At 45.2% G+C, this 20,220-nt stretch overlaps 1 protein-coding gene and 1 long non-coding RNA gene across 2 annotated transcripts in view; one reads left to right on the forward strand and one right to left on the reverse strand.

The window, feature by feature from the left end:
• csmd2 (CUB and Sushi multiple domains 2) overlaps window positions 1-20,220 on the forward strand; it is a 2,056,060-nt gene that overhangs the window by 292,478 nt on the left and 1,743,362 nt on the right. The gene's annotated exons all lie outside the window — the stretch shown is intronic.
• Window positions 1,401-8,166, reverse strand: LOC137346946 (uncharacterized). The gene is made up of 5 exons (XR_010968831.1): window positions 8,017-8,166; window positions 3,926-4,017; window positions 3,606-3,769; window positions 3,344-3,430; window positions 1,401-1,543 (listed from the first exon to the last, which is right to left on the reverse strand). It is a non-coding gene; the product is annotated as an uncharacterized lncRNA (long non-coding RNA).

The raw sequence follows: 20,220 nt of genomic DNA on the forward strand, positions 1-20,220 counted from the left end.
CTTCGCTAAGGTGCAAAATGGATGATAGAAGGTCAGCTGCCCACTTAGCATCCTGCCAGATTTTGCTATTTGCTGAAATCAATTTCATTCCCTTCGTACTTTTCAGTTTAGGACATTGATGCACTGAATCTCCCATCTGTAAAGCTTTTGTACAGCTGTCTCAAAATTGACCATTCTGATCTCAAGCCTAAAATTAAAACACCATTGACTAAATGTAAACAGCTAGAAAAACTTGCCTGCCTAACTTCTGAAAAGATTTTGTGGATGACCCAGGATTTCTGTGATGTGCAGGTAAAAATACAGTGTACAATATTCTGAATTATTAATTCAGAAATAAAAGCCTAGATAAAATTGTCGAAACCACTTTACAACATCCTATATCAAACTGAGTTCTAAATATGCTACTGTCACTGAAATTAAACCTGCTATGGATTGGTGATTTTAATACATTGATGACTTAAAAAGGCAGTTAGGGAATATCTTGGCATGTTCGTGTTAGGAAATCTGAGACAGTAAGAAGAAACAGGAAGTAGAATTCTGGGATTGGGTCACCTAATCTTTGTCTGGAGACCAATAGAAAATCACTGCTGTTTATTAAGGATTGAGAGGTGCTTGGTGGAGGGATTGGAAAAATTCTTTTATCCAATGAATAAACATGAGCATATGGCTGCTAATTGTATCAGTAATGCTGCCGAGAAGACTTTAGTATCATACTTAATGACTGGAGAAGACCAATTATATCAAGTTCATTGGGTGAGATACAGTTGTGTTCTAAATTTCTTTCAAATTTATTTTGCTTTATTTGAGAGGAGAAAGAGGCATTTGGAAGGTATTTTGACTGATGGCTTAATCATTCAGTTTGTTACCAAAAGAGATCATTAGTAGCTCAAAAGCTTGTTGTTTGGTCACCTCCTTGGTTGAGGAATATTGTGTGACAATGAGGGAGACAAAGAAAGATGGAAAATGCATTTTTTGGACAGTTCCTTGGTGGTAATATTATTTTGATGTGAATATTCACCCATTTTATTCTTAAGTCCATCTCTCTCCTGTCACTGGAAGTTGGAGGACTTTGTGGCGATGTCAATATACCCCCGAGACATGAAATAACAGCTTGTTGTGCAATTTCTTTAGACAACTTTGAATACTACTAAAGTATGGAAGGATGTCACAGTTTTGGTGGCATATATTTGTGCCAAATGTATAACTTCTGCCTTGATTGTTGAAAACTTTGAGGATTCCAACCAGATGAGGAATATCATCCTTAAGTATTTCCCTTTAAAACGTCCACAAGTAGTATTGTTTGGGATTCAATATGAACTTGAATATGAATAAATTGCCAGATCCTGGAGATAGTACTATGTTTCCAGAAAATGAAATAAGTTGAAGTATGCAAGGTGAAATTTATTGGTTTCAATGGTACGCTCATAATTTGATTGCTGTGGAAGAGTTTGTCTTTTGTGATGATGCCCTTCTCAAGCCAGGTTCAGATTCCATTCTTGCTGAATGTTTCTTTGAGTGCTTTATTGTCGGAGAAGAGAACGGGCTGAAATAAACAAGAAAATCTTCAATGTTTCCGGTATCCTTTTTCAATGTGATCAGAGGTAGGATTTTCGGAGGCTGATGGGGGCAGGAATTGAGGCAGGCAGTGTAAAATTTCACACCGATGGGTGGCGTACAGATTTGCAGATACCATCCCATCCCACCACCCCCCCCCCCCGACCCATTTTTGGGAAGGCCGGATTGGGCTACCTGCCTGCAAGCGGTGGGTAGCTTGTTCAGTTAATTAAAAGGCCAATCAAGGCCATTGATCAGATGCCGATTTGAATTTTCTAGTCAGCCTGTTGGACCCCACAACATCGAGAGCATGGCAACATTTGATGCCAACGTCAGGTCTCAACCCAAAATGGAAAATCTTGCCCTAGAGGCACTGAACAGTGTCACCTCTGACTTGGAGTATGATATTCTGTTTTAACAAGCTACCCGCCAGTTTCCAATGGGTATCCATTCCGCACCTGGATCTGTTCTGCACCGGATCCACCCTTCCTGAAAATGGCTCGGGCGGGTTGGGGCTGGCAAACCAGCACGCTGACCAGTAGCACAAAATTACATGCCTGCCCGCCTCAGTCTCAGCCCCATCAGCCTCCAAAAGTCCTGCCCCACATTTCTACCAACCCTTTCTTGGGCAAAGAACATTTCTATTTCAAATGGATCTCTATACAGCATGTAACAGACAGCAGCCCTTGATGTTAGGATGACCAATAATAGTGTTTAAAGTTCAAGAACCTTATTCCTCAGTTGCATTTAGCGAAATGTAGGTACTTGATGTGTACACATAGGGCAGGATTTTGGCCCTGATATGGAGGCGGGAATTGAGGAGGGCTGGTGTGTAATTTTGCGCTGTCAACTGCACGTGCCAGTTTCCCAGCATCATCCCACTGCTGAGCCATTTTCCTGGAGGCCAGATTGGGGATGGGACAGCTACCCACCCGCAAGTGCCAGGTAGCTTGTTAAGCTAATTAAGAGGCCAAATAAGGCCAATGATCAGAGGCTGACTGAAATTTTTCAGTCATCCTGCAGTCACCCCCTGTGACTTCGGGAGCATGGTAGCTGCCCGGATGCAGCCTTCCGGTGGCAGACTGGGGGTTCAGTGCTCCAGGAAGACTTTGAGGACCCCTGCCTACCTAGCCACAGCTATGAACATAGGCTGCCCTGTGGAGGAGCTTCCCATCCACAATGTGGGTCTGGTAGCTGTGGCCATTTTTAATTACAAATTTTTAAAAAATTGCTGAGACTGTGCCTCGAGATGGAGGTGTCCTCTTTCTCCCTTACCTACAATGGCAGGCTGCAGCTCTTTCTGTGCCTCCTATTGGGCCTCCATCTTCGAGAACCCGCCTGCCATTCACTGGCCACTGCACGCACAGTCCATGCCGGGTGATTGCTCCCTGCACAGTGCAGGGTCAGGACCCACTGTTCACCCTAGAGGTATCTTGAGGTGCCCTTCTGTTACGGTTCAATCTTTCAAAATGAATTTGTTCAATCAAATGGCCTGATAATTTCCAAAAATCTACTGCATCCCTTATGATTTGAAATTTTGCATCATTCACATTCTTCCCTAACAATTCATCCTAAATTTGGTAAAGTTTGTAGTTAAATTTATGCAAGCATTCCACTACTTCAGATAAGCAGCAGAAAACATCATCAACGTGGTTAAATTATACAATTAAAATAATCCATATGTGTCGCGTAACACACACATAAAACAAAAATACCAGTGGGGTGGAGGGTACACTTTGGACCCTTTTTTCTAAGTGAAGTTATGATTCAGGTTTGCACCCAAACTCACCTGCATAATCACAAACTTAAAATCTTCCGGGAACCAGTGCAATGGAGCAGTGTAATTGAACCTTAGAACAGAATTGTTCTGTTTAACCTGCATTTAAAAAAAATGCATGTATTTAAGAGTGGGAACCTGGTGAGTGCCTGGTCCAGCACCAGTGACTAACCTGACTTTAAATAATTGCCAATGACTTAAAATAAAAACTGGAAAACCATTTACTAGTTTTATTGATGTGCTCTGGTCAGTTTTTTAATATTTATAAACGTACCTTCTTAGCACCAGTGCGCCAAAAAGCAAACGAGCTTAATTTGAAAGGCATCCTCAGACAGGTGTAATCAGCAGAAAGTCACTAAAATGAAAGCAAAATACTGCAGATGCTGGAAATCTGAAATCAAACCAAAAAATGCTGGAAAAACTCAGGTGGGGCAGCATCTGTAGAGAGAGAAGCAAAGTTAACGTTTCAGGTCAGCCACAGGCCTCGACGCCTGGAAGGGCTGACCCCATATTGCCGACGGTGGTGAGGCCTTGTGGCAGCCCCCCGCCACTCGGCGAGTCAAAAATATGCGAATCAATGAATTAAATACTTACCCATTCCCGCCGTCCGTTCCGGTGCCATATTGGTGGCAGCGGTCAGCACTGCCGTGCCTTGGGATCACCGTTCAGAGATCCGATGCAGGACACTGGGGGGAGGGGGGAAACAGGTAAGTGTTACAGTGTGGGTGCGGGAAAAACTATTCTGATTGGTGGAGGGGATGGTGGGAAGGGTTGAAGGTAAAATTACTGAACTTTGTGGGGGGGATGATCAGGTACACAAGGTAAGTATTTTGGGGGGGGTTGAGAGGGCAAGGCGTGAACTAATTAGATATTAGGGGGGTGAGTTGGGAGAGCGGATAAAAACCTTTCTTTAACTTTTGGCATTAAATCTAAAGTGCATATTCCTTAAAAACTTTAAATTAACTGTAAAGGCTGGAAGCCCATTTACAAATGGCGTCAATGCCTGCGTAGTGGTGCCAGATGCTGTTGCCAGGGACAGACTGCCCACCCCCTGCACGTCATCGTGGGAGGGGGGGGGGGGGGGTTGGGCGGGGAGGGTGGTCTGCCCCAGCCTTGTAAATGAGCCGCCACATTTAATATCACAAGATATGACAAGTGGAGTGCCACAGGGATTAGTACTGGGATCTCAACTGTTTACGATTTATATCAGTTGGCTGGATTTTACTGAGCCTCCTACGTCAGGCTCTGTGGCTGGGGGAGGTGCTGGATGATCATTCCAGCAGAGGCTCACCACGGAGCAGGTGCCAGGAGGGCCCAGCCCAATCCTTCAGATAGCGGTGAGGATCCATGGCAGCCGTCTTTCACCCCTGCACCCCCCCAGCCGCAGCTAGGCAATGGGAAAAGCATTTCAATATTTAAATCAATAAAATGAGTTCATTTAAATATACTTAACGGTAATCTTCCAGACCTGCTGCAATTTTTAGCATGGCAGCTGACACTCCTGTGCCTTCAATTCTCCATCTGGGGAAAACAGACGAGACATTGGTTGTGTGGGGGGAGTTAAGATTTTCAGTCCAGTGGTGGGGGGGGGTGGGGGTGTCAAGCAAACGTAATGGGTGTAGGGGATGTTGGGAAGGGATGAACTTTAAACTTTGTGCAGTTTGCAGGGGAGGGGGTGCTCTTATTTTAAAGGTGTTTTGGGGGGGGGGGGGAGGGCAAATAGTTAATGTAATTGTTATTTGGTGGGGGGTGGGTGATAAGATTTGGGGCGTGTATCTTAAAAAATTTAAATATGCCAGCAGGGTTGGCTGCCCTTTAAAAATGGCACCTGCGCACAGGCAGCTGACTGCATTGCTGGCATTGGACAGCCTGCTCCCTCCATGTGGTTGGTGGGGGGACCGCCCCGGCTACTTAAATGAGCCACCGCATGGGAGTTTACGACAGCTCTGCGGCCCCAGGCTATTAAAATCCAGCCCAATGACTTGGATGACGGGGCCGAATGTATGGTTGCTAAATTTGCTGATGACACAAAGATAGGTAGGAAAGTAAGTTGCGAAGAGGACATAGAGTCTGCAAAGGGATATAGATAGGTTAAGTGAGTGGGCAAAAATTTGGCAAATGGAGTATAATGTGGGAAAATGTGAACTCATCCACTTTGTCAGGAAGAATAGGTAAGCAGCATGGAGAGAGATTGCAGAACTGCGAGGTACAGAGGGAACTAGGTGTCCTGGTACACGAATCACAAAAAAGTTGACATGCTGATACAGCATGTGATTAAGAAAGCAAATGGAATGTTGTTGTTTATTGCAAGGGGAATGGAATATTAAAGTAGGGATGTTTTGCTACAGTTGTATAGGGTATTGATGGTACCACATCTGGAGTACTGTGTACAGTTTTGGTCACCTTATTTAAGAAAGGAAATAAATGCATTTGAGGCAGTTCAGAGAAGGTTCACTCGACTGATACCTGGGATGGGGTGGGGGGGGGGGGGGGGGTTATATTATGAAGAACGTTTGGACAGGTTTGGCCTGAATCCATTGGAGTTTAGAAGAATGAGAGGTGATCTTATTGAAACATATAAGCACCTGAGGGGACTTGATGGGGTGGTTGCCGAAAGGATGTTTCACTTTGTGGGAGAGACTGGAACTAAGGAGCACAGTTTAAAAATAAGGGGTTTCCCTTTTAAGATGGAGATGAGGAGAATTTTTTCTCTTAGAGGACTGAGAGTCTTTGGAACCCTGTTCCCCAGAGAGTGGTGGAGCGCGGGTCATTGAATATTTCTAAGGCAGGGGTAGATAAGTTCTTGACTAGCAAGGGAGTCCAGAGGTTTCGGGGGTAGGTGGGAAAGTGGAGGTGAGGCTACAATCAGATCAGCCATGGTCTTATTAAATGGCGGTGCAGGCTTGAAGGGGCAGAAAGGCCTACTCTTGCTCCTAATTCAAATGTTCATATATTTGTATAGCAGCCAGGTGCTTCAAATCATGACACCAATCGGAAATCTTATTCTTGACTTATGTCAAACCTTGAAAAATGCATTCTCAAAGTTACAGGAACCACAGTTTCACACAGCTTCACAGTAAACATTTGAATTGAATGGCAATCTAACATTATATTTTCACACTTTGAAATTAGCTATTTCATGTAATTTCACTTCCTTTCTGAAGCAAGGAAATGCCAGTAACCTTTTAAACTCTTCTTTGGAGAAAAACACTGCTCTCATTTTCTTTTCACGTACATTTCACGTACTAAAACAGCAGAAATGTCACAAATGTTTACCCCTTGTTGAGTTTTCAGGATTGTACTGTGAATACAACAGGGATAATCTGATGCAGGTAAGAGGGAGGCAGTGCATCCACCTTCCTAAACAAATAGTTTCGCTCCACATCAGATTTGTGTACATTAATTGGGAGGTAATTTCTTCTATCGATGATGGACAACATGCAGCACTTTTTAGTTAGATACATGAACCTTGGATCCTCATATATGAGGGACACAGCCTGTAATTTAGTTGAGTTAGCACGCAAGATCAAATTAAATATACCAATAAGCATTGTTCCACCTAATGTATTAACTTTGTATACACGCTATCCATCCTTCTTTTCATGTGGCTCTGAGCTATAATACTGCGTCTATTATAGGGCTGCAGGGCCTTGACTCTAGTCCTGCTCATTTTGGATTTGCCATAACAATTATCTTGTTAAAACTTGAAAAATATTTTGCTCCCAAGGCACACATTACACCGAGGATGGAGCGTCCATAAACATTTTATGAGAACGCATAGGCGCACAGGAGCAAGCAATTAAATGAGTTTTATGCGACTCTAGATTGTCATTGTTGACTGTGGCTCATATATAGTATTCTTAAAAAGAAATGTTAGACTGCCATAAAAGAAAGCTTAAAACACAAAAAAAAACTTATGTTGTGTGAGAGAACCCTTTTTATTTTCTAATAAAACCTCTTGGTCAGATTACAGTAATCTTTATTTTTTGAGATATGGCTATTTCATATTTAGACAATGATGACATCAGTTGGAAAGCTCAAAAACAAAAACAAAAACTTTCTTCAACCACCACCTAACCCATCCCAAAATTCTAAATTGACAAACTCAAAACAGGCTTCAAAAAATAAAAATGGTAAGTCGCAGTATGTTATAAAGTATAACGGTTGGTTGCATGTTCAAGGCTGTAGGACACTCTTGGATTTTAATGGTGTTTTAAAATGGCTTCATGAAATTCTTGAAATCCAATGATTCATTTAATAGCCTTGAAATAAATCACAGTCAAGTAGATTCTCAAACGTTATGTGATGTGTATAATGTGGTATCTTTATTCCAGTAAGCGGAGTAGAAGATTCCATGCAAAGTGCCTCCGAAATGACAAAACCTGAGGGTCCATTTTCATTTCCTTTTTGTATTTAATTTTTAAAAAATCCATGGGCTGAATTTTACCAGCCCCTCAATGCCATGGGTTGCGGCGGGGGGGGGGGGGGGGGGGCTTGTAAAATTCAGCAGGGAGAGGCCTGCCTCGACCCCGATGTCGAGAAGGGCCCATCACATATTATCGGCAGCGAGGGGACCTTGGTGCGACCCACCCCACCCCACTCCACTCCACTCCACTCCACTGCCTGGCGGCGCGACCTTCATCTAAATATTCAAACGAACAATAATGAGGTTTAAATTAACTTACCTGCAGGCGGCGGCCGTCCCACGCCGATTTTACGACCGTCAAAAGCAGCTCGGAACTGGGGTTCTGAGGCGAGAACCTGGTGGGGAGGGTGGAGGGGTAAAATTTTCACAGAGGGAGGGGTGAGGAATGGGGAAAACAATTTTTTATTGGCTGTGGGGATGGTAGGAAGGGGTTGAAGGTCAAAGGAAACAAATTCCAGGGCGAAAGTTTAGGATATTAATAAAAGTTTATTATGGGGGAGAAGGCAATTAATGTACAGATTACCTATTGCGGGGTGGGAGAGATGATTTCGAGTTGAAATAACATTTTATTTTTATTCCCTGGAGATCGGGACCTTTAAATTTTTAAATGTGACTGGAAGGCTTGAAGCCCTTTAAAAATGGCGCCGGCGCCTGCGCAGTGGCGCCAGACGCCTTTGCCAGGGATGCAGCGGCCGCCCCCTCTCCATCAGCGGGGGTGGTTGCTCCACCCCTTTATTGAAATCAACCCCCCGCGTAATTTCGCGGGGGCGATGCGGCGGCACTTCCGCGGCAGCGGCGCGCTAATAAAGTCCAGCTTTCTGCGAATAACAGTAACAAATTAATTCAAAAGACTTTACATTTGTTGCTGTGAAAGACAAAGAAGTTAAATGGAGAAAAGCGTAGTTTTACACCCTGATTGTAAGTAATATTTTAAAAAGCTACAACATGCTCCATTGAACAGGTTAAATTAAACTTGAATTAAGTAAAATTACTTCCCTGCCAGTCAACGTTTTTCATAGCTCTGTGCACTACTTATCTCAACTGGTATTTTTGCCTTAGAATTGCTAATCTTGCAATTTTACAATCTGCCAACTCAAAAAATAAAAAGCTCAAGTTAAATAATTTTCCATTTCGAGCCAGAGCTGCCATTTAAAATATGGACGCAATGAATAAATTCCAACTGTTTACATTTTCCCATTGACAATGTCACATCATCCCCTAGCAGCACCTGTCACATTGGCAAATGATGTTTCTCTCCTTGGCAGAGGAGATTCCATTTACTAAAATTGACACCCGTCAGATTTTCCCTAAATTTGTACATTACTCCACAGCAAATAAAAACCTAATTTTCTCAAAACTTAATTTAATTTTCTGTTGCTGCATTTGACAATATTTATTCCATTGGCAACAGTTTTGAGATCAATGTATGGAAACCACTTGAGTCCAGATATTTGATACCTGCAACCTGCTTACAATTTAATTGGATCGGTTCACTCAGCAGCTCTGATTACTGTTTCCCCCAACAGGAACAAAACCTATTAGCTGGGCACTGGCACCATCCATTGACATTGGATGACTGTTTTATAGTGCTTTGCACTGCTGTTTCAGGGTGTCTTTAGATTTTTGGCAAAACTATGGATAGCTGGAGACTTGCACCCAAAGAACCTGGAATTTGAAAGAATTACCTTATTTTTTGTAAATCTATGCAATATTTATTTGTTGCACATATTATCATTTTAATTGTTCATTTGTCTTCTGGTTTCAACTTGCTTCTGTAAATCAGACAGTTGCGTTCTTCTCTTCTGGTTTCTCAGTCTCATCAGGAATATTTCAAATGTTGTGCTCTGTCAAAATCTGTGAATTGTGGCATGCCAACTGCAGCATGTCTATCAATTGCATGATGGCATATCTGTAGAGAATGCGAGAGATGATGATAAAACTGAGATGCTATTTTCATAATCATAACTTATTGCTAAAACACTTAAAAAAAAATGCAGATCTTTTTATTCTGATTTTATTTAAAGATCTCCTGCATTATAATTAAGAGCTACCTGCTAGATTGCTGATTCCTGGTATCTTAAGTATGCATTTGATGTTTATGCTATTTTAAAATTTATACACTGAATAATTATAAAAACTGATTTTATATCCCTTTTCCAAAAGTAAATGTGCAGGTCCTCGCTCCAATATAATGTATCCATTTTCAACGATCTAGCAGTTCAAGCTCTTAATTACAATGCAGGACATCTTCAAACAGGATTATAATAAAATGGGGTTGATTTTTTTTCAATTGAATGTTTTAGCAATGATGAGTTCTGATTATGAAAATTGTATCTTCGTTTTAACATTGATACAAATCTAATCGATCAGAAGGTCCGGAGTATGTCATTCAGTGCCCTTGACTCTGTTCTGCCATTCAATTTGGATCAGGGCTGATCTGTGCCTCAACTCCATTTATCCACCTTTGTTCAATTCCTCGACACTCTACCGAACAAAAAATTATTGATCTCAGTCTTGAAAATTTCAATTGATCCAGCATCCACAGCTTTTGGGGGAGTGAGTTCCACATTCACAATACCCTTTGTGTGAAATAATGCTTCCTGATTTCTCTTCTAAATGGCCGAGCTCTAATTTTAAGATGATACACCCTCGTTCTGGATTCCCCACAACAGAGGAAATAGTTTCTACCAACTCGCTATAAAGTCCCTTTATCATTTTAAACATCTCAATTGGATCACCTTCAAAATTAAAGGAAATACAAGCCAAGAATATGCAACCCTCCTCATGGTAAATCTGTGCTGTAGTCCTTCCAAAGCCAATTTATCTTTACTGCCCAAAACGGAATGCTGTCCTCCAGGTACGGTCTGAACAAAGCTCTGTACAATTGAAGCATAACTGCCTCATTTTTGAATACCAAACCACTTGTGATAAAGCCCAACGTTTCGTTAGCCATTTTGCTTACTTTTTGTACCAGTGCATAAGCTCCCTGTGGTTTGTGTGCATGGACACCGAAATCTCTTACTTCTCCCCAGTTCCGAGGCCGGATTTTTACCTTCATAAATCGGGCGTCCTCCGAGCCAGCTGAGCCAAAAGATGGCAGGCGATGACATCAGGTGGGGTCCATGACGTCACAACGCTCAACCCCCACCTTACACAGGTTGGACGGTGGGCGAGATGGAGGCGCTGTTCTCCGTCCATTTTACAACATTTTAGGGCCAATTGAACTATTTTAAAATCCAATTGACAGCTATTTTACGTCGGCTGTCATATTTTGAATCTGGCAAAAGAGTTGAAGGGTGAGTCGAGAACCCAACAGCTTTACAAGAGCGGCAACCAGTGTATCTGTGAAGGCGTTGGAGGTACTGAATTTTTTATTAATCTATGTTAGATTTGTGCATTGTTTGCAAGGTCGGGGCTGTTATTGCTGGCTCACCAGGGTTCACCTGAGTGAGTGAAACTCCTGGTAGGGCCACAGCATCACTGATTTATTCAGTGTAGGGGAGTGGGGTTGTGAGTGCCTGACCTTGCAGCAGGCAGCAAATAGCTGTCCTCATTCCAACTCGGGGAAACAGCAGCCATGGAAATTGTCCACTGTGGAGGCAGCTCGTCCAGTGAGGAAGAGAACGCCACAAGGAGGGACAGGATGACAAGTGGCCAGGGAAATCAGCAACCTGCTGGCCAAGTGCAGCCTGGTAATAGGGGAGGGGCAGCAGGACTCATACTGCACTGGGAGCAACCACCTATGAGGAGACGAGTCTACCCAGTAGGCAGGATGTACCGCCAGCGGTTGAGCTTTCTGCAGATGTAAGAACTCCAGTGCCGAAGAAGACTGCACCTGTCCCGAGAGACTGTCACATCTCTATGAGACACTGGCAGCGGAAGTCGCTTCCAGCTGCATGGGTGGCCATCCAGTGCTGGTCGCACTAAAAGTAATAGTCGCTCTGAATCTCTAGGCATCAGGCTCCTTGCAGGCTTCCACAGGAGACATGCGCGGAATCTCACAGTCATCAGCGCAGCACTGCATCAAGGTGGTAATTGATGCCATATTCAAGCAGGCCAACCAGTTCATCAAGTTCCAGACAGACTCCGCCAGTCAGGCCAAGAGAGCCAGAGACTTCGGTGCCATTGCTGGTTTCCCCATGGTCCAAGGCGTAATTGATTGCACTCATGTGGCCATTAGAGCACCTGCAGGTCAGTCGGGGGCCTTCGTTGATTGAAGGCTGCGTTTGCTCACAATGCTGCCACTAGGTGGTGCTGCATTGGCACAGAGAACAAAGAACAGTACAGCACAGGAACAGGCCATTCGGCCCTCCAAGCCTGCGTCGATCTTGATGCCTGCCTAAACTAAAACCTTCTGCACTTCCTGGGCCCATATCCCTCTACTCCCTTCCTATTCATATATTTGTCAAGATATCTCTTAAACGTCGCTATCGTATCTGCTTCCACCTCCTCCCCTGGCAGCAAGTTCCAGGCACTCACCACTCTCTGTGTAAAAAAATTGCCTCGCACATCCCCTCTAAACTTTGCCCCTCACACCTTAAACCTATGTCCCCTAGTAACTGACTCTTCCACCCTGGGAAAAAGCTTCTGACTATCCACTCTGTCCATGCCGCTCATAACTTTGTAAACCTCTATCATGTCGCCCCTCCACCTCCGTTGTTCCAGTGAAAACAATCCGAGTTTTTCCAACCTCTCCTCATAGCTAATGCCCTCTCACCAGGCAACATCCTGGTAAACCTCCTCTGTACCCTCTCCAAAGCCTCCACGTCCTTCTGGTAGTGTGGCGACCAGAATTGCACACAATATTCTAAGTGTGGCCTAACTAAGGTTCTGTACAGCTGCAACATGACTTGCCAATTTTTATACTCTATGCCCCAACCGATGAAGGCAAGCATGCCGTATGCCTTCTTGACTACCTTATCCACCTGCGTTTCCACTTTCAGTGACCTGTGGACCTGTACGCCCAGATCTCTCTGCCTGTCAATACTCCTAAGGGTTCTACCATTTACTGTATACCTCCCACCTGCATTAGATCTTCCAAAATGCATTACCTCACATTTGTCCGGATTAAACTCCATCTGCCATTTCTCCGCCCAAGTCTTCAACCGATCTATATCCTGCTGTATCCTCTGACAATCCTCATCATTATCCGCAACTCCACCGACCTTTGTGTCATCCGCAAACGTACTAATCAGACCAGCTGCATTTTCCTCCAAATCATTTATATATACTCCAAACAGCAAAGGTCCCAGCACTGATCCCTGCGGAACACCACAAGTCACATCCCTCCATTCAGAAAAACACCCATCCAATGATACCCTCTGTCTTCAATGACCGAGCCAGTTCTGTATCCATCTTGCCAGCTCACCTCTGATCCCGTGTGACTTCACCTTTAGCACCAGTCTGCCATGCGGGACCTTGTCAAAGGCTTTACTAAAGTCCATATAGACAACATCCACCGCCCTTCCCTCATCAATCATCTTCGTCACTTCCTCAAAAAACTCAATCAAATTAGTAAGACACGACCTCCCCTTCACAAAACTATGCTGTCTCTCGCTAATAAGTTCGTTTGTTTCCAAATGGGAGTAAATCCTGTCCTGAAGAATCCTCTCTAATAGTTTCCCTACCACTGACGTAAGGCTCACCGGCCTATAATTTCCTGGATTATCCTTGCCACCCTTCTTAAACAAAGGAACAACATTGGCTATTCTCCAGTCCTCTGGGACCTCACCTGTAGCCAATGAGGATGCAAAGATTTCTGTCAAGGCCCCAGCAATTTCTTCCCTTGCCTCCCTCAGTATTCTGGGGTAGATCCCATCAGGCCCTAGGGACTTATCTACCTTAATGCTTTGCAAGACACCCAACACCACCTCCTTTTTGATAATGAGATGACTGAGACTATCTGCACTCCCTTCCCTAGGCTCATCATCCACCAAGTCCTTTTGCTTGGTGAATACTGATGCAAAGTACTCATTTAGCACCTCGCCCATTTCCTCTGGCTTCACACATAGATTCCCATCTCTGTCCTTGAGTGGGCCAACCCTTTCCCTGGTTACCCTCTTACTCTTTATATGTGTATAAAAAGCCTTGGGATTTTTCTTAATCCTGTTTGCCAATGACTTTTCATGACCCCTTTTAGCCCTCCTAACTCCTTGCTTAAGTTCCCTCCTACTGTCTTTATATTCCTCAAGTGCTTCATCTGTTCCTAGCCTTCCAGCCCTTACAAATGCTTCCTTTTTCTTTTTGACGAGGCTCACAATATCCCGTGTTATCCAAGCTTCCCGAAACTTGCCAAACTTGTCTTTCTTCCTCACAGGAACATGCTGGTCCTGGATTCTAATCAGCTGACGTTTGAAAGACTCCCACACGTCAGATGTTGATTTACCCTCAAACAGCCGCCCCCAATCTAAATTCTTCAGTTCCTGCCTAGTATTGTTATAATTAGCCTTCCCCCAATTTAGCACCTTCACCCGAGGGCTACTCTTATCCTTATCCACAAGGACCTTAAAGCTTATGGAATTATGGTCACTGCTCCCGAAATGCGCAAATGCAGCCTGTGCCACTAAAACGTCACAGTCTGCGACGTCAGGCAGCTGCCAGGATTAAAGATGGCACTGCTCAAATAATCACGTGATGGCATCCTAAACACATGGCAGCACACAATGGCCAGGGGGGGTGGGGGGAGCGAGCGGGCCGGGAAGGGGAGGGGAGGAAGCGAGCGGGCTGGTGGGGGAGGGAGCGGGTGGGTGGGTGAGCCGCAGTCGGGGGTGGGGGGGAGGCGGCGGTGAGTGCACGGGCCTGGGGGGGTGGTGCAGTGAGTAAGCAGGCGGGCGGCAGAGGGAAGGAGGAGAGCGCAGCCGCCACCAGCATGCTCTTTGGCTGCGTTCTCCCCGCACCCGCTCTCCACCCGCTCCACACCCACACCCACTCTCTACCCGCTCCCCAGACCCCCTCTCCCCCCACCATCTGCCCGCGTTACGCGATGATGTCATCTGCGCATGCGCCAACCAATCTTGGCACTGCGGAACGCAACGCATGCGCAGAGGGTAGGGACCAATCTGTGCATGTGTGCAGATTGGCGCAGTTGGATGATGTAAGCTGCGGGCTGCGTTGTCAGTAAACACTTTGTTGATTGAAAGGGGTTTCACTCAATGAATGTGCAACTTGTCTGTGACCTCAGTAAAAGTATATTGCAGGTGTGTAATCATTATCCAGGAAGCAGTCATGACGCATTCATTCTCGGGAACTCCCAGGTACCAGCAATATTCAGCTCCCCCACCCCACTGCAAGTGCCTGCAAGGATGGATACTTGGCGACAGGGGTTACCCACTGAAGACATGGCTGATGACACTGGTGAGGAACCGACAGAATGAAGCAGAGGAACAGTACAATGCGAGTCATGCGACCACCAGAGTCACCATAGAACAGACCATAGGTCTTCTGAAAATGAGATTTAGGTATCTGGATTGCTCAGGTGGTGCCCTGCAGTATTCACTAGCAAGGGTGTCTCGCATTGTTGTCTCCTGCTGCACCTTACATAAGCTGGTGCTGCAGAGGGGGAGGCCCTGGAGGATGAGGACATTGTTCAGCACGAGCCTTCCTCAGACGGGGCTGGTGAAAGGGTTGAGGAGGAGGAGCAGGGGGCGCAGCCACCTGAACGGTGGGGGGAGGGAGCTGGAGGTGTGCAGGAGTTGAGTGCATGGGAGGCTCGAACCCTCAGGCGTTCCTCCTGAATGGAGGCTCATCACCCGGCGATTGACATGTCAGTCTGAAATGAGGCATTCACATCAACTTGAAGCGCAAAAGCACTCACCTGCATTTGGAAATCTCAGCTGCAGTGGTCCACCTTTCCCTCAAACACAACAAGGCCCAAATGTGTCACCTTCCCAAGTCTCCATCTCATGCAGGACAACAGGATTGCCTAAAACATCATCATTGACTTGAGACAGAGGGAAATGCCAAGTGAGGAATCTAATAGATTTTGTGTGAAGTATAACAACAAATAAACATTTTCAAATTGCACCAGTGACCCCTCAGTGCAGTTATAGTGATTTGCTGACATGTTTGCGAGTGCTCACGTGTGTGGATGACCCCTCATCGCCAGCCACGGCAGAGGCAGATGGCTGTTCAGGATGCCCCGTGACTTTGGTTGACCTTGGCGGGCGCCCTCTGCCTGCGCAAGGCCGTGAGGGCCCCAGCATGTTGAGGTGACACTGAGCAGTCTCAGGACTACCCTCTGACACCCTGGGATTCTGAGGTGCTGATGTCACTGGCAGAGAGGACAAGGAGCCACTGTACGCATCAGGAGCGCCCTGAGAGGAGCCCTCGGATGCATTCTGCTGTTGCTTCTGTGCCCTCGGCTCAATTGGGCTCCCTGCTGACCTCAGAGGGATGAGCAGCTTCCGGATGACGCAGGAGCCTCATTGACAGCTCTCTAAGGCTTTGCTCCATAGAGCTCACTTTCTCTGTGATGTTCTGCAGGGCCTACAGGATCGGCCCCTCCACTGCAGCCTCCAATCTATCAATGGAGAAGCCAGATGCACAGAGGACAGGGACTGTGCGTTACTCATGGCCTGGATGGAGATCTCCAAAGTCCGAGCCAGAGCACGCATTATGTTTGGTAACTCCGCAAGATCTCCACGCACCTCACGCTGCACCTGCAGCATCTCCCATCGAATGATGTGCCGCGGAGATGCTACCTGGCCTCTGCTATGCTTCACCTGCAGGAAAATGGAATGATCAGGTGTGATCAGCCCTCTTGACTGAAGGGTATGCCATTGACTGCAGTGTGGCCACATGTGTGTGACTTTGAACTTGCGAGCAACCTTCATTGCTTGAGTCAATTCAACACCACTTCCCCCGCCCCCCCCCAACCACACTCTAAAGAACTCAGCCTCCTGGCCATGTGCTCTGGCCTCACCATTGGATACTAAGCATCCCCCGTTCTCCCCAGTAAGCAGCAATGCCTCCTCCTTCACACTGGTGAGAATTGCGAGGTTGGCCACGCCGCCACTGCTCCGGGGCCCCCCTCGGCCATTCTGTTCACTATTCTTTGGAAACACATGGCAATTAGTTTAGTTCCTTGACTTGAAGGAGCACCCACTCACCCCTTGTGCTGCATGCTGCATCGAGAACCAATGCCATTGAAGTGCACAGTTGGCACACCTCTGGACCATTGTGCGTTTCAGATGTGCCCAGTATATGCCCCACAACAGGGCTGCAGCCATCACTGCAGATGGATGGCTTCGACTTTGCAGCATCAACACCCGGTGACCCTCCCACGTTAGTTCAAAGCTGCGATGATGGCAAAATGCCCCTTACCCTGGCAGAGCGCAGAAGGTAATTGACCCACTGAAGCCATGTCCTCTTCACAATCCCACGGCTGCTGAATTCCTCCACAACTTCCAACCATGCCTTCTTAGTGACCTGGGGAGGCCTCCTCCTTCTGTCTGCTGGGAAGAGGACCTCTCCCGCCTTGTCTTAACCTGGAGGAGGACATGCAGAGAGTCTTCGGAGAACCTGGGTGCCATCTGGTTTCTTTGCTGTGCCATTGCCTCGAACGGGTTCTGGTCCTGTGATGTCTCTGGTAGATTAATGTTTAATGGATGGGTCGCCCCTTTAATTCCTATTACACTCCTTTCTCCCTCAGCAGTTCTATTCCTTCTGCTCAGATGCAGCTCCTCCCAATGTCCTCCTTGATGCAGGTAGCCCTCTCAGAGCCACTGAGGATGCTGAAAGCCCTTTAAATGGCTTTCAGGTCCTTCTTTTGGCTCGAGCCCTGCCCCTGTTGACAATTTCCCTCCCCCCAGCGCGCGCCCTTTTTGGACATTAATACGCCGCCGAGCCGCTAATTCGTCAGTTAACGTGCTATCGGGGCGGCAGCTAGGTAGGGAGCCGGAGTGACTTCGGCACCCGCTTCCGCCTCCCGGACTGCGGAGCTGCCGAGAGAGGTAAAATTCCAAACCTAGTCTCTCACCATTAAGTAATTCATCCAGTTTCTCTTTCTTAGATGCAAAGTGGATGACCTCAAATCTTACATAGTTTGTTCATTCACTTAGTTTGTTTATGGCCCTTTGCAACTTCCTGCTCCCATTCACACAGCTTACTGCATGCCACTTTACATGGTGTCATCTGCAGATTTGGATTATATGCCTCTTTTCTTTCACCCAAATCATTAATATGTGTGGTGAAAAACTGAGGCCCCTTGCAGTACTGGTCAATGTATTTCTCACCCCTGAGAATTTAAATTTAAAACCTTGTGACTTTCCTTTTTTGGTCTCTAACTTCATATTAAGTTCAATCGTATTATGGTCACTATTTGAAACAAGCTTACTTACTGGCAAGAATTGCAGAGATTGGAAGATAAGAGCCTGTAAAATGCATGCACATGTATATCCCAATGAGTCATGATACATAGTGATCACTAACAATTTATCGAACCACAGGCCAGCAGTATCACACTGATTTTGTAGCACTCTAAAGTTCTACTGCGTGTCTAGCAAACATCTGTCACATAGCAATCAACATACATATACATTTGAACAAATCTGGCTGCTCTCCTAGACTAATTACTAGATGTGTTTAATGGGATCATGTTGATTTAAAGTTGTTTCATTTTGAGAGTTCTTCCAAAAATTAACACCAACATCCCTACTGAACCGTCTTTATTGGGGTTTTCTTTGTCCATTCATAGGATGTGAGTGCCACTGAAAAGGTGAGCATTTATTGCCCATCCCTAATTGCCCTTGAGAAGGTGCTGGTAAGTTGCCGCCTTGAACCGCTGCAGTCCATGTGGTGAAGTTACTCCCACAGTGCTATTGGTAGGAGTTCCAAGATTTTGCCCTGTGGTGATACATTTCCACATCAGAACGGTGTGTGACTTGGATAGGAGTTGGAGGTGGTGGTGTGCCCATGTGCCTGCTGCCCTTGTCCTTCAAGGTGGTAGAGGTCGCTGGTTTGGAAGGTGTTGTTGAAGAAACCTTGGTGCGTTGCTGCAGTGCACCATGTAGATGTTACATACTGCAGCTGTGCTGTGCCAGTGGTGGAGGATGTGAATGTTTAAGGTATTGGATGAGATGCCAATCAAGTGGCTGCTTTGTCCTGAATGGTGTTGAACTTCTTAAGTGTTGTTGGAGCTGTACCCATCCAGGCAAGTGGAGAGTATTTCATCACACTCCTGACTTGTGCCTTGTAGATGGTAGACAGGCTTTGAGATTCAGGTGTTGAGTTGCTTGCTGCTGAATACCCAGCCTCTGACTTGCTCTTTTAGCCACAGTATTTATGTGACTGGTCCAGTTCAGTTTCTGGTCAATGATGATCCCAGGGTGTAGATGATGGGGTTTCAGTGATAGTAATGCTGTTAAATGTCAAGGAGCGATAGTTAAATTCTCTCATTGGAGTTGGTCATTGCCTGACACTTGTGTGGCGCAAATGTTATTTGGCAATTAGCAGCCCAAGTCTGGATGTTGTCCAGGTCTTGCTGCGTGTGGGCACTGATTGTTTCATTATCTGAGGAGTTGCGAATGGAACTGAACATTGCAATCATCAGTGAACATCCCCACTTTTGACCTTATGATGGAGGGAAGGTCATTGATGATGTAGCTGAAGATGGTTGAGCCTAGGACACCATTCTAAGCGAAGACCTGGGGCTGAGATGATTGGTCTCTAACAACTATATTCACATTCCTTTTTGCTAGGTATGACTCCAGACAGTGGAGAACTTTCCTCCTGATTCCCATTGACTTCAATAAAGTGTAACATTTGGTGCAAGTATAAGTTACAAAACAGGCAGTCTCCATTTCATGCTCTATTGGCTAAATAAGAATTCACTTATACCTTTAGGGTAAATGCTCACCTTTTTGTAAAACTAGGATTTTATGAATTAAAACAGTACAAGGTGATTTTTTTCAGCAGTATTTGGAGTTAGTAATTCAAAGGAATTACGTTTTCCCATACCAGTAAAACCTAAAATAAGCTCCCAAGTTAATCCAAGTTTTCATATTCAAAAAAAAACCCCACGAATAATAAAAAAGGCAGTTAATAAACCAAGATATGACCAAATACTACAACACGGAATAACCAATGCCAAGAAAGAACTTAAAGGTAATAATCTAGTTAAGGGTTCAGAAATTGAAATTCATGTCTAAGGCAAATCAATTAATTCTTTATAAAAATTGTGTAATTCTGATTTTAAATTACAGCCTTGAAATTAGTTCCAGATATTCGTTTGTTCATTTTTGGAGCTGTTTTAAACCAGCCATGACTGCTGATGGATTCCTTGTTGTTAACATGATCAGATTCACATCTGAGGATTAATCATTATGATGTCATTACTGCAGGAAGGAAAATAATGTCTTTTGAATCCTTGCATTTTTTGGTACTGAATCATCAAGGATTTATTTGCCCTTTTTTCCTTTGATGCGATCTACGGTTGGCACATGGTAGTAGAATTAACTTGGCCCTA

Source organism: Heterodontus francisci, chromosome 31 (genome assembly GCF_036365525.1).
Source record: "Heterodontus francisci isolate sHetFra1 chromosome 31, sHetFra1.hap1, whole genome shotgun sequence".
Lineage (NCBI taxonomy): Eukaryota > Metazoa > Chordata > Chondrichthyes > Heterodontiformes > Heterodontidae > Heterodontus > Heterodontus francisci.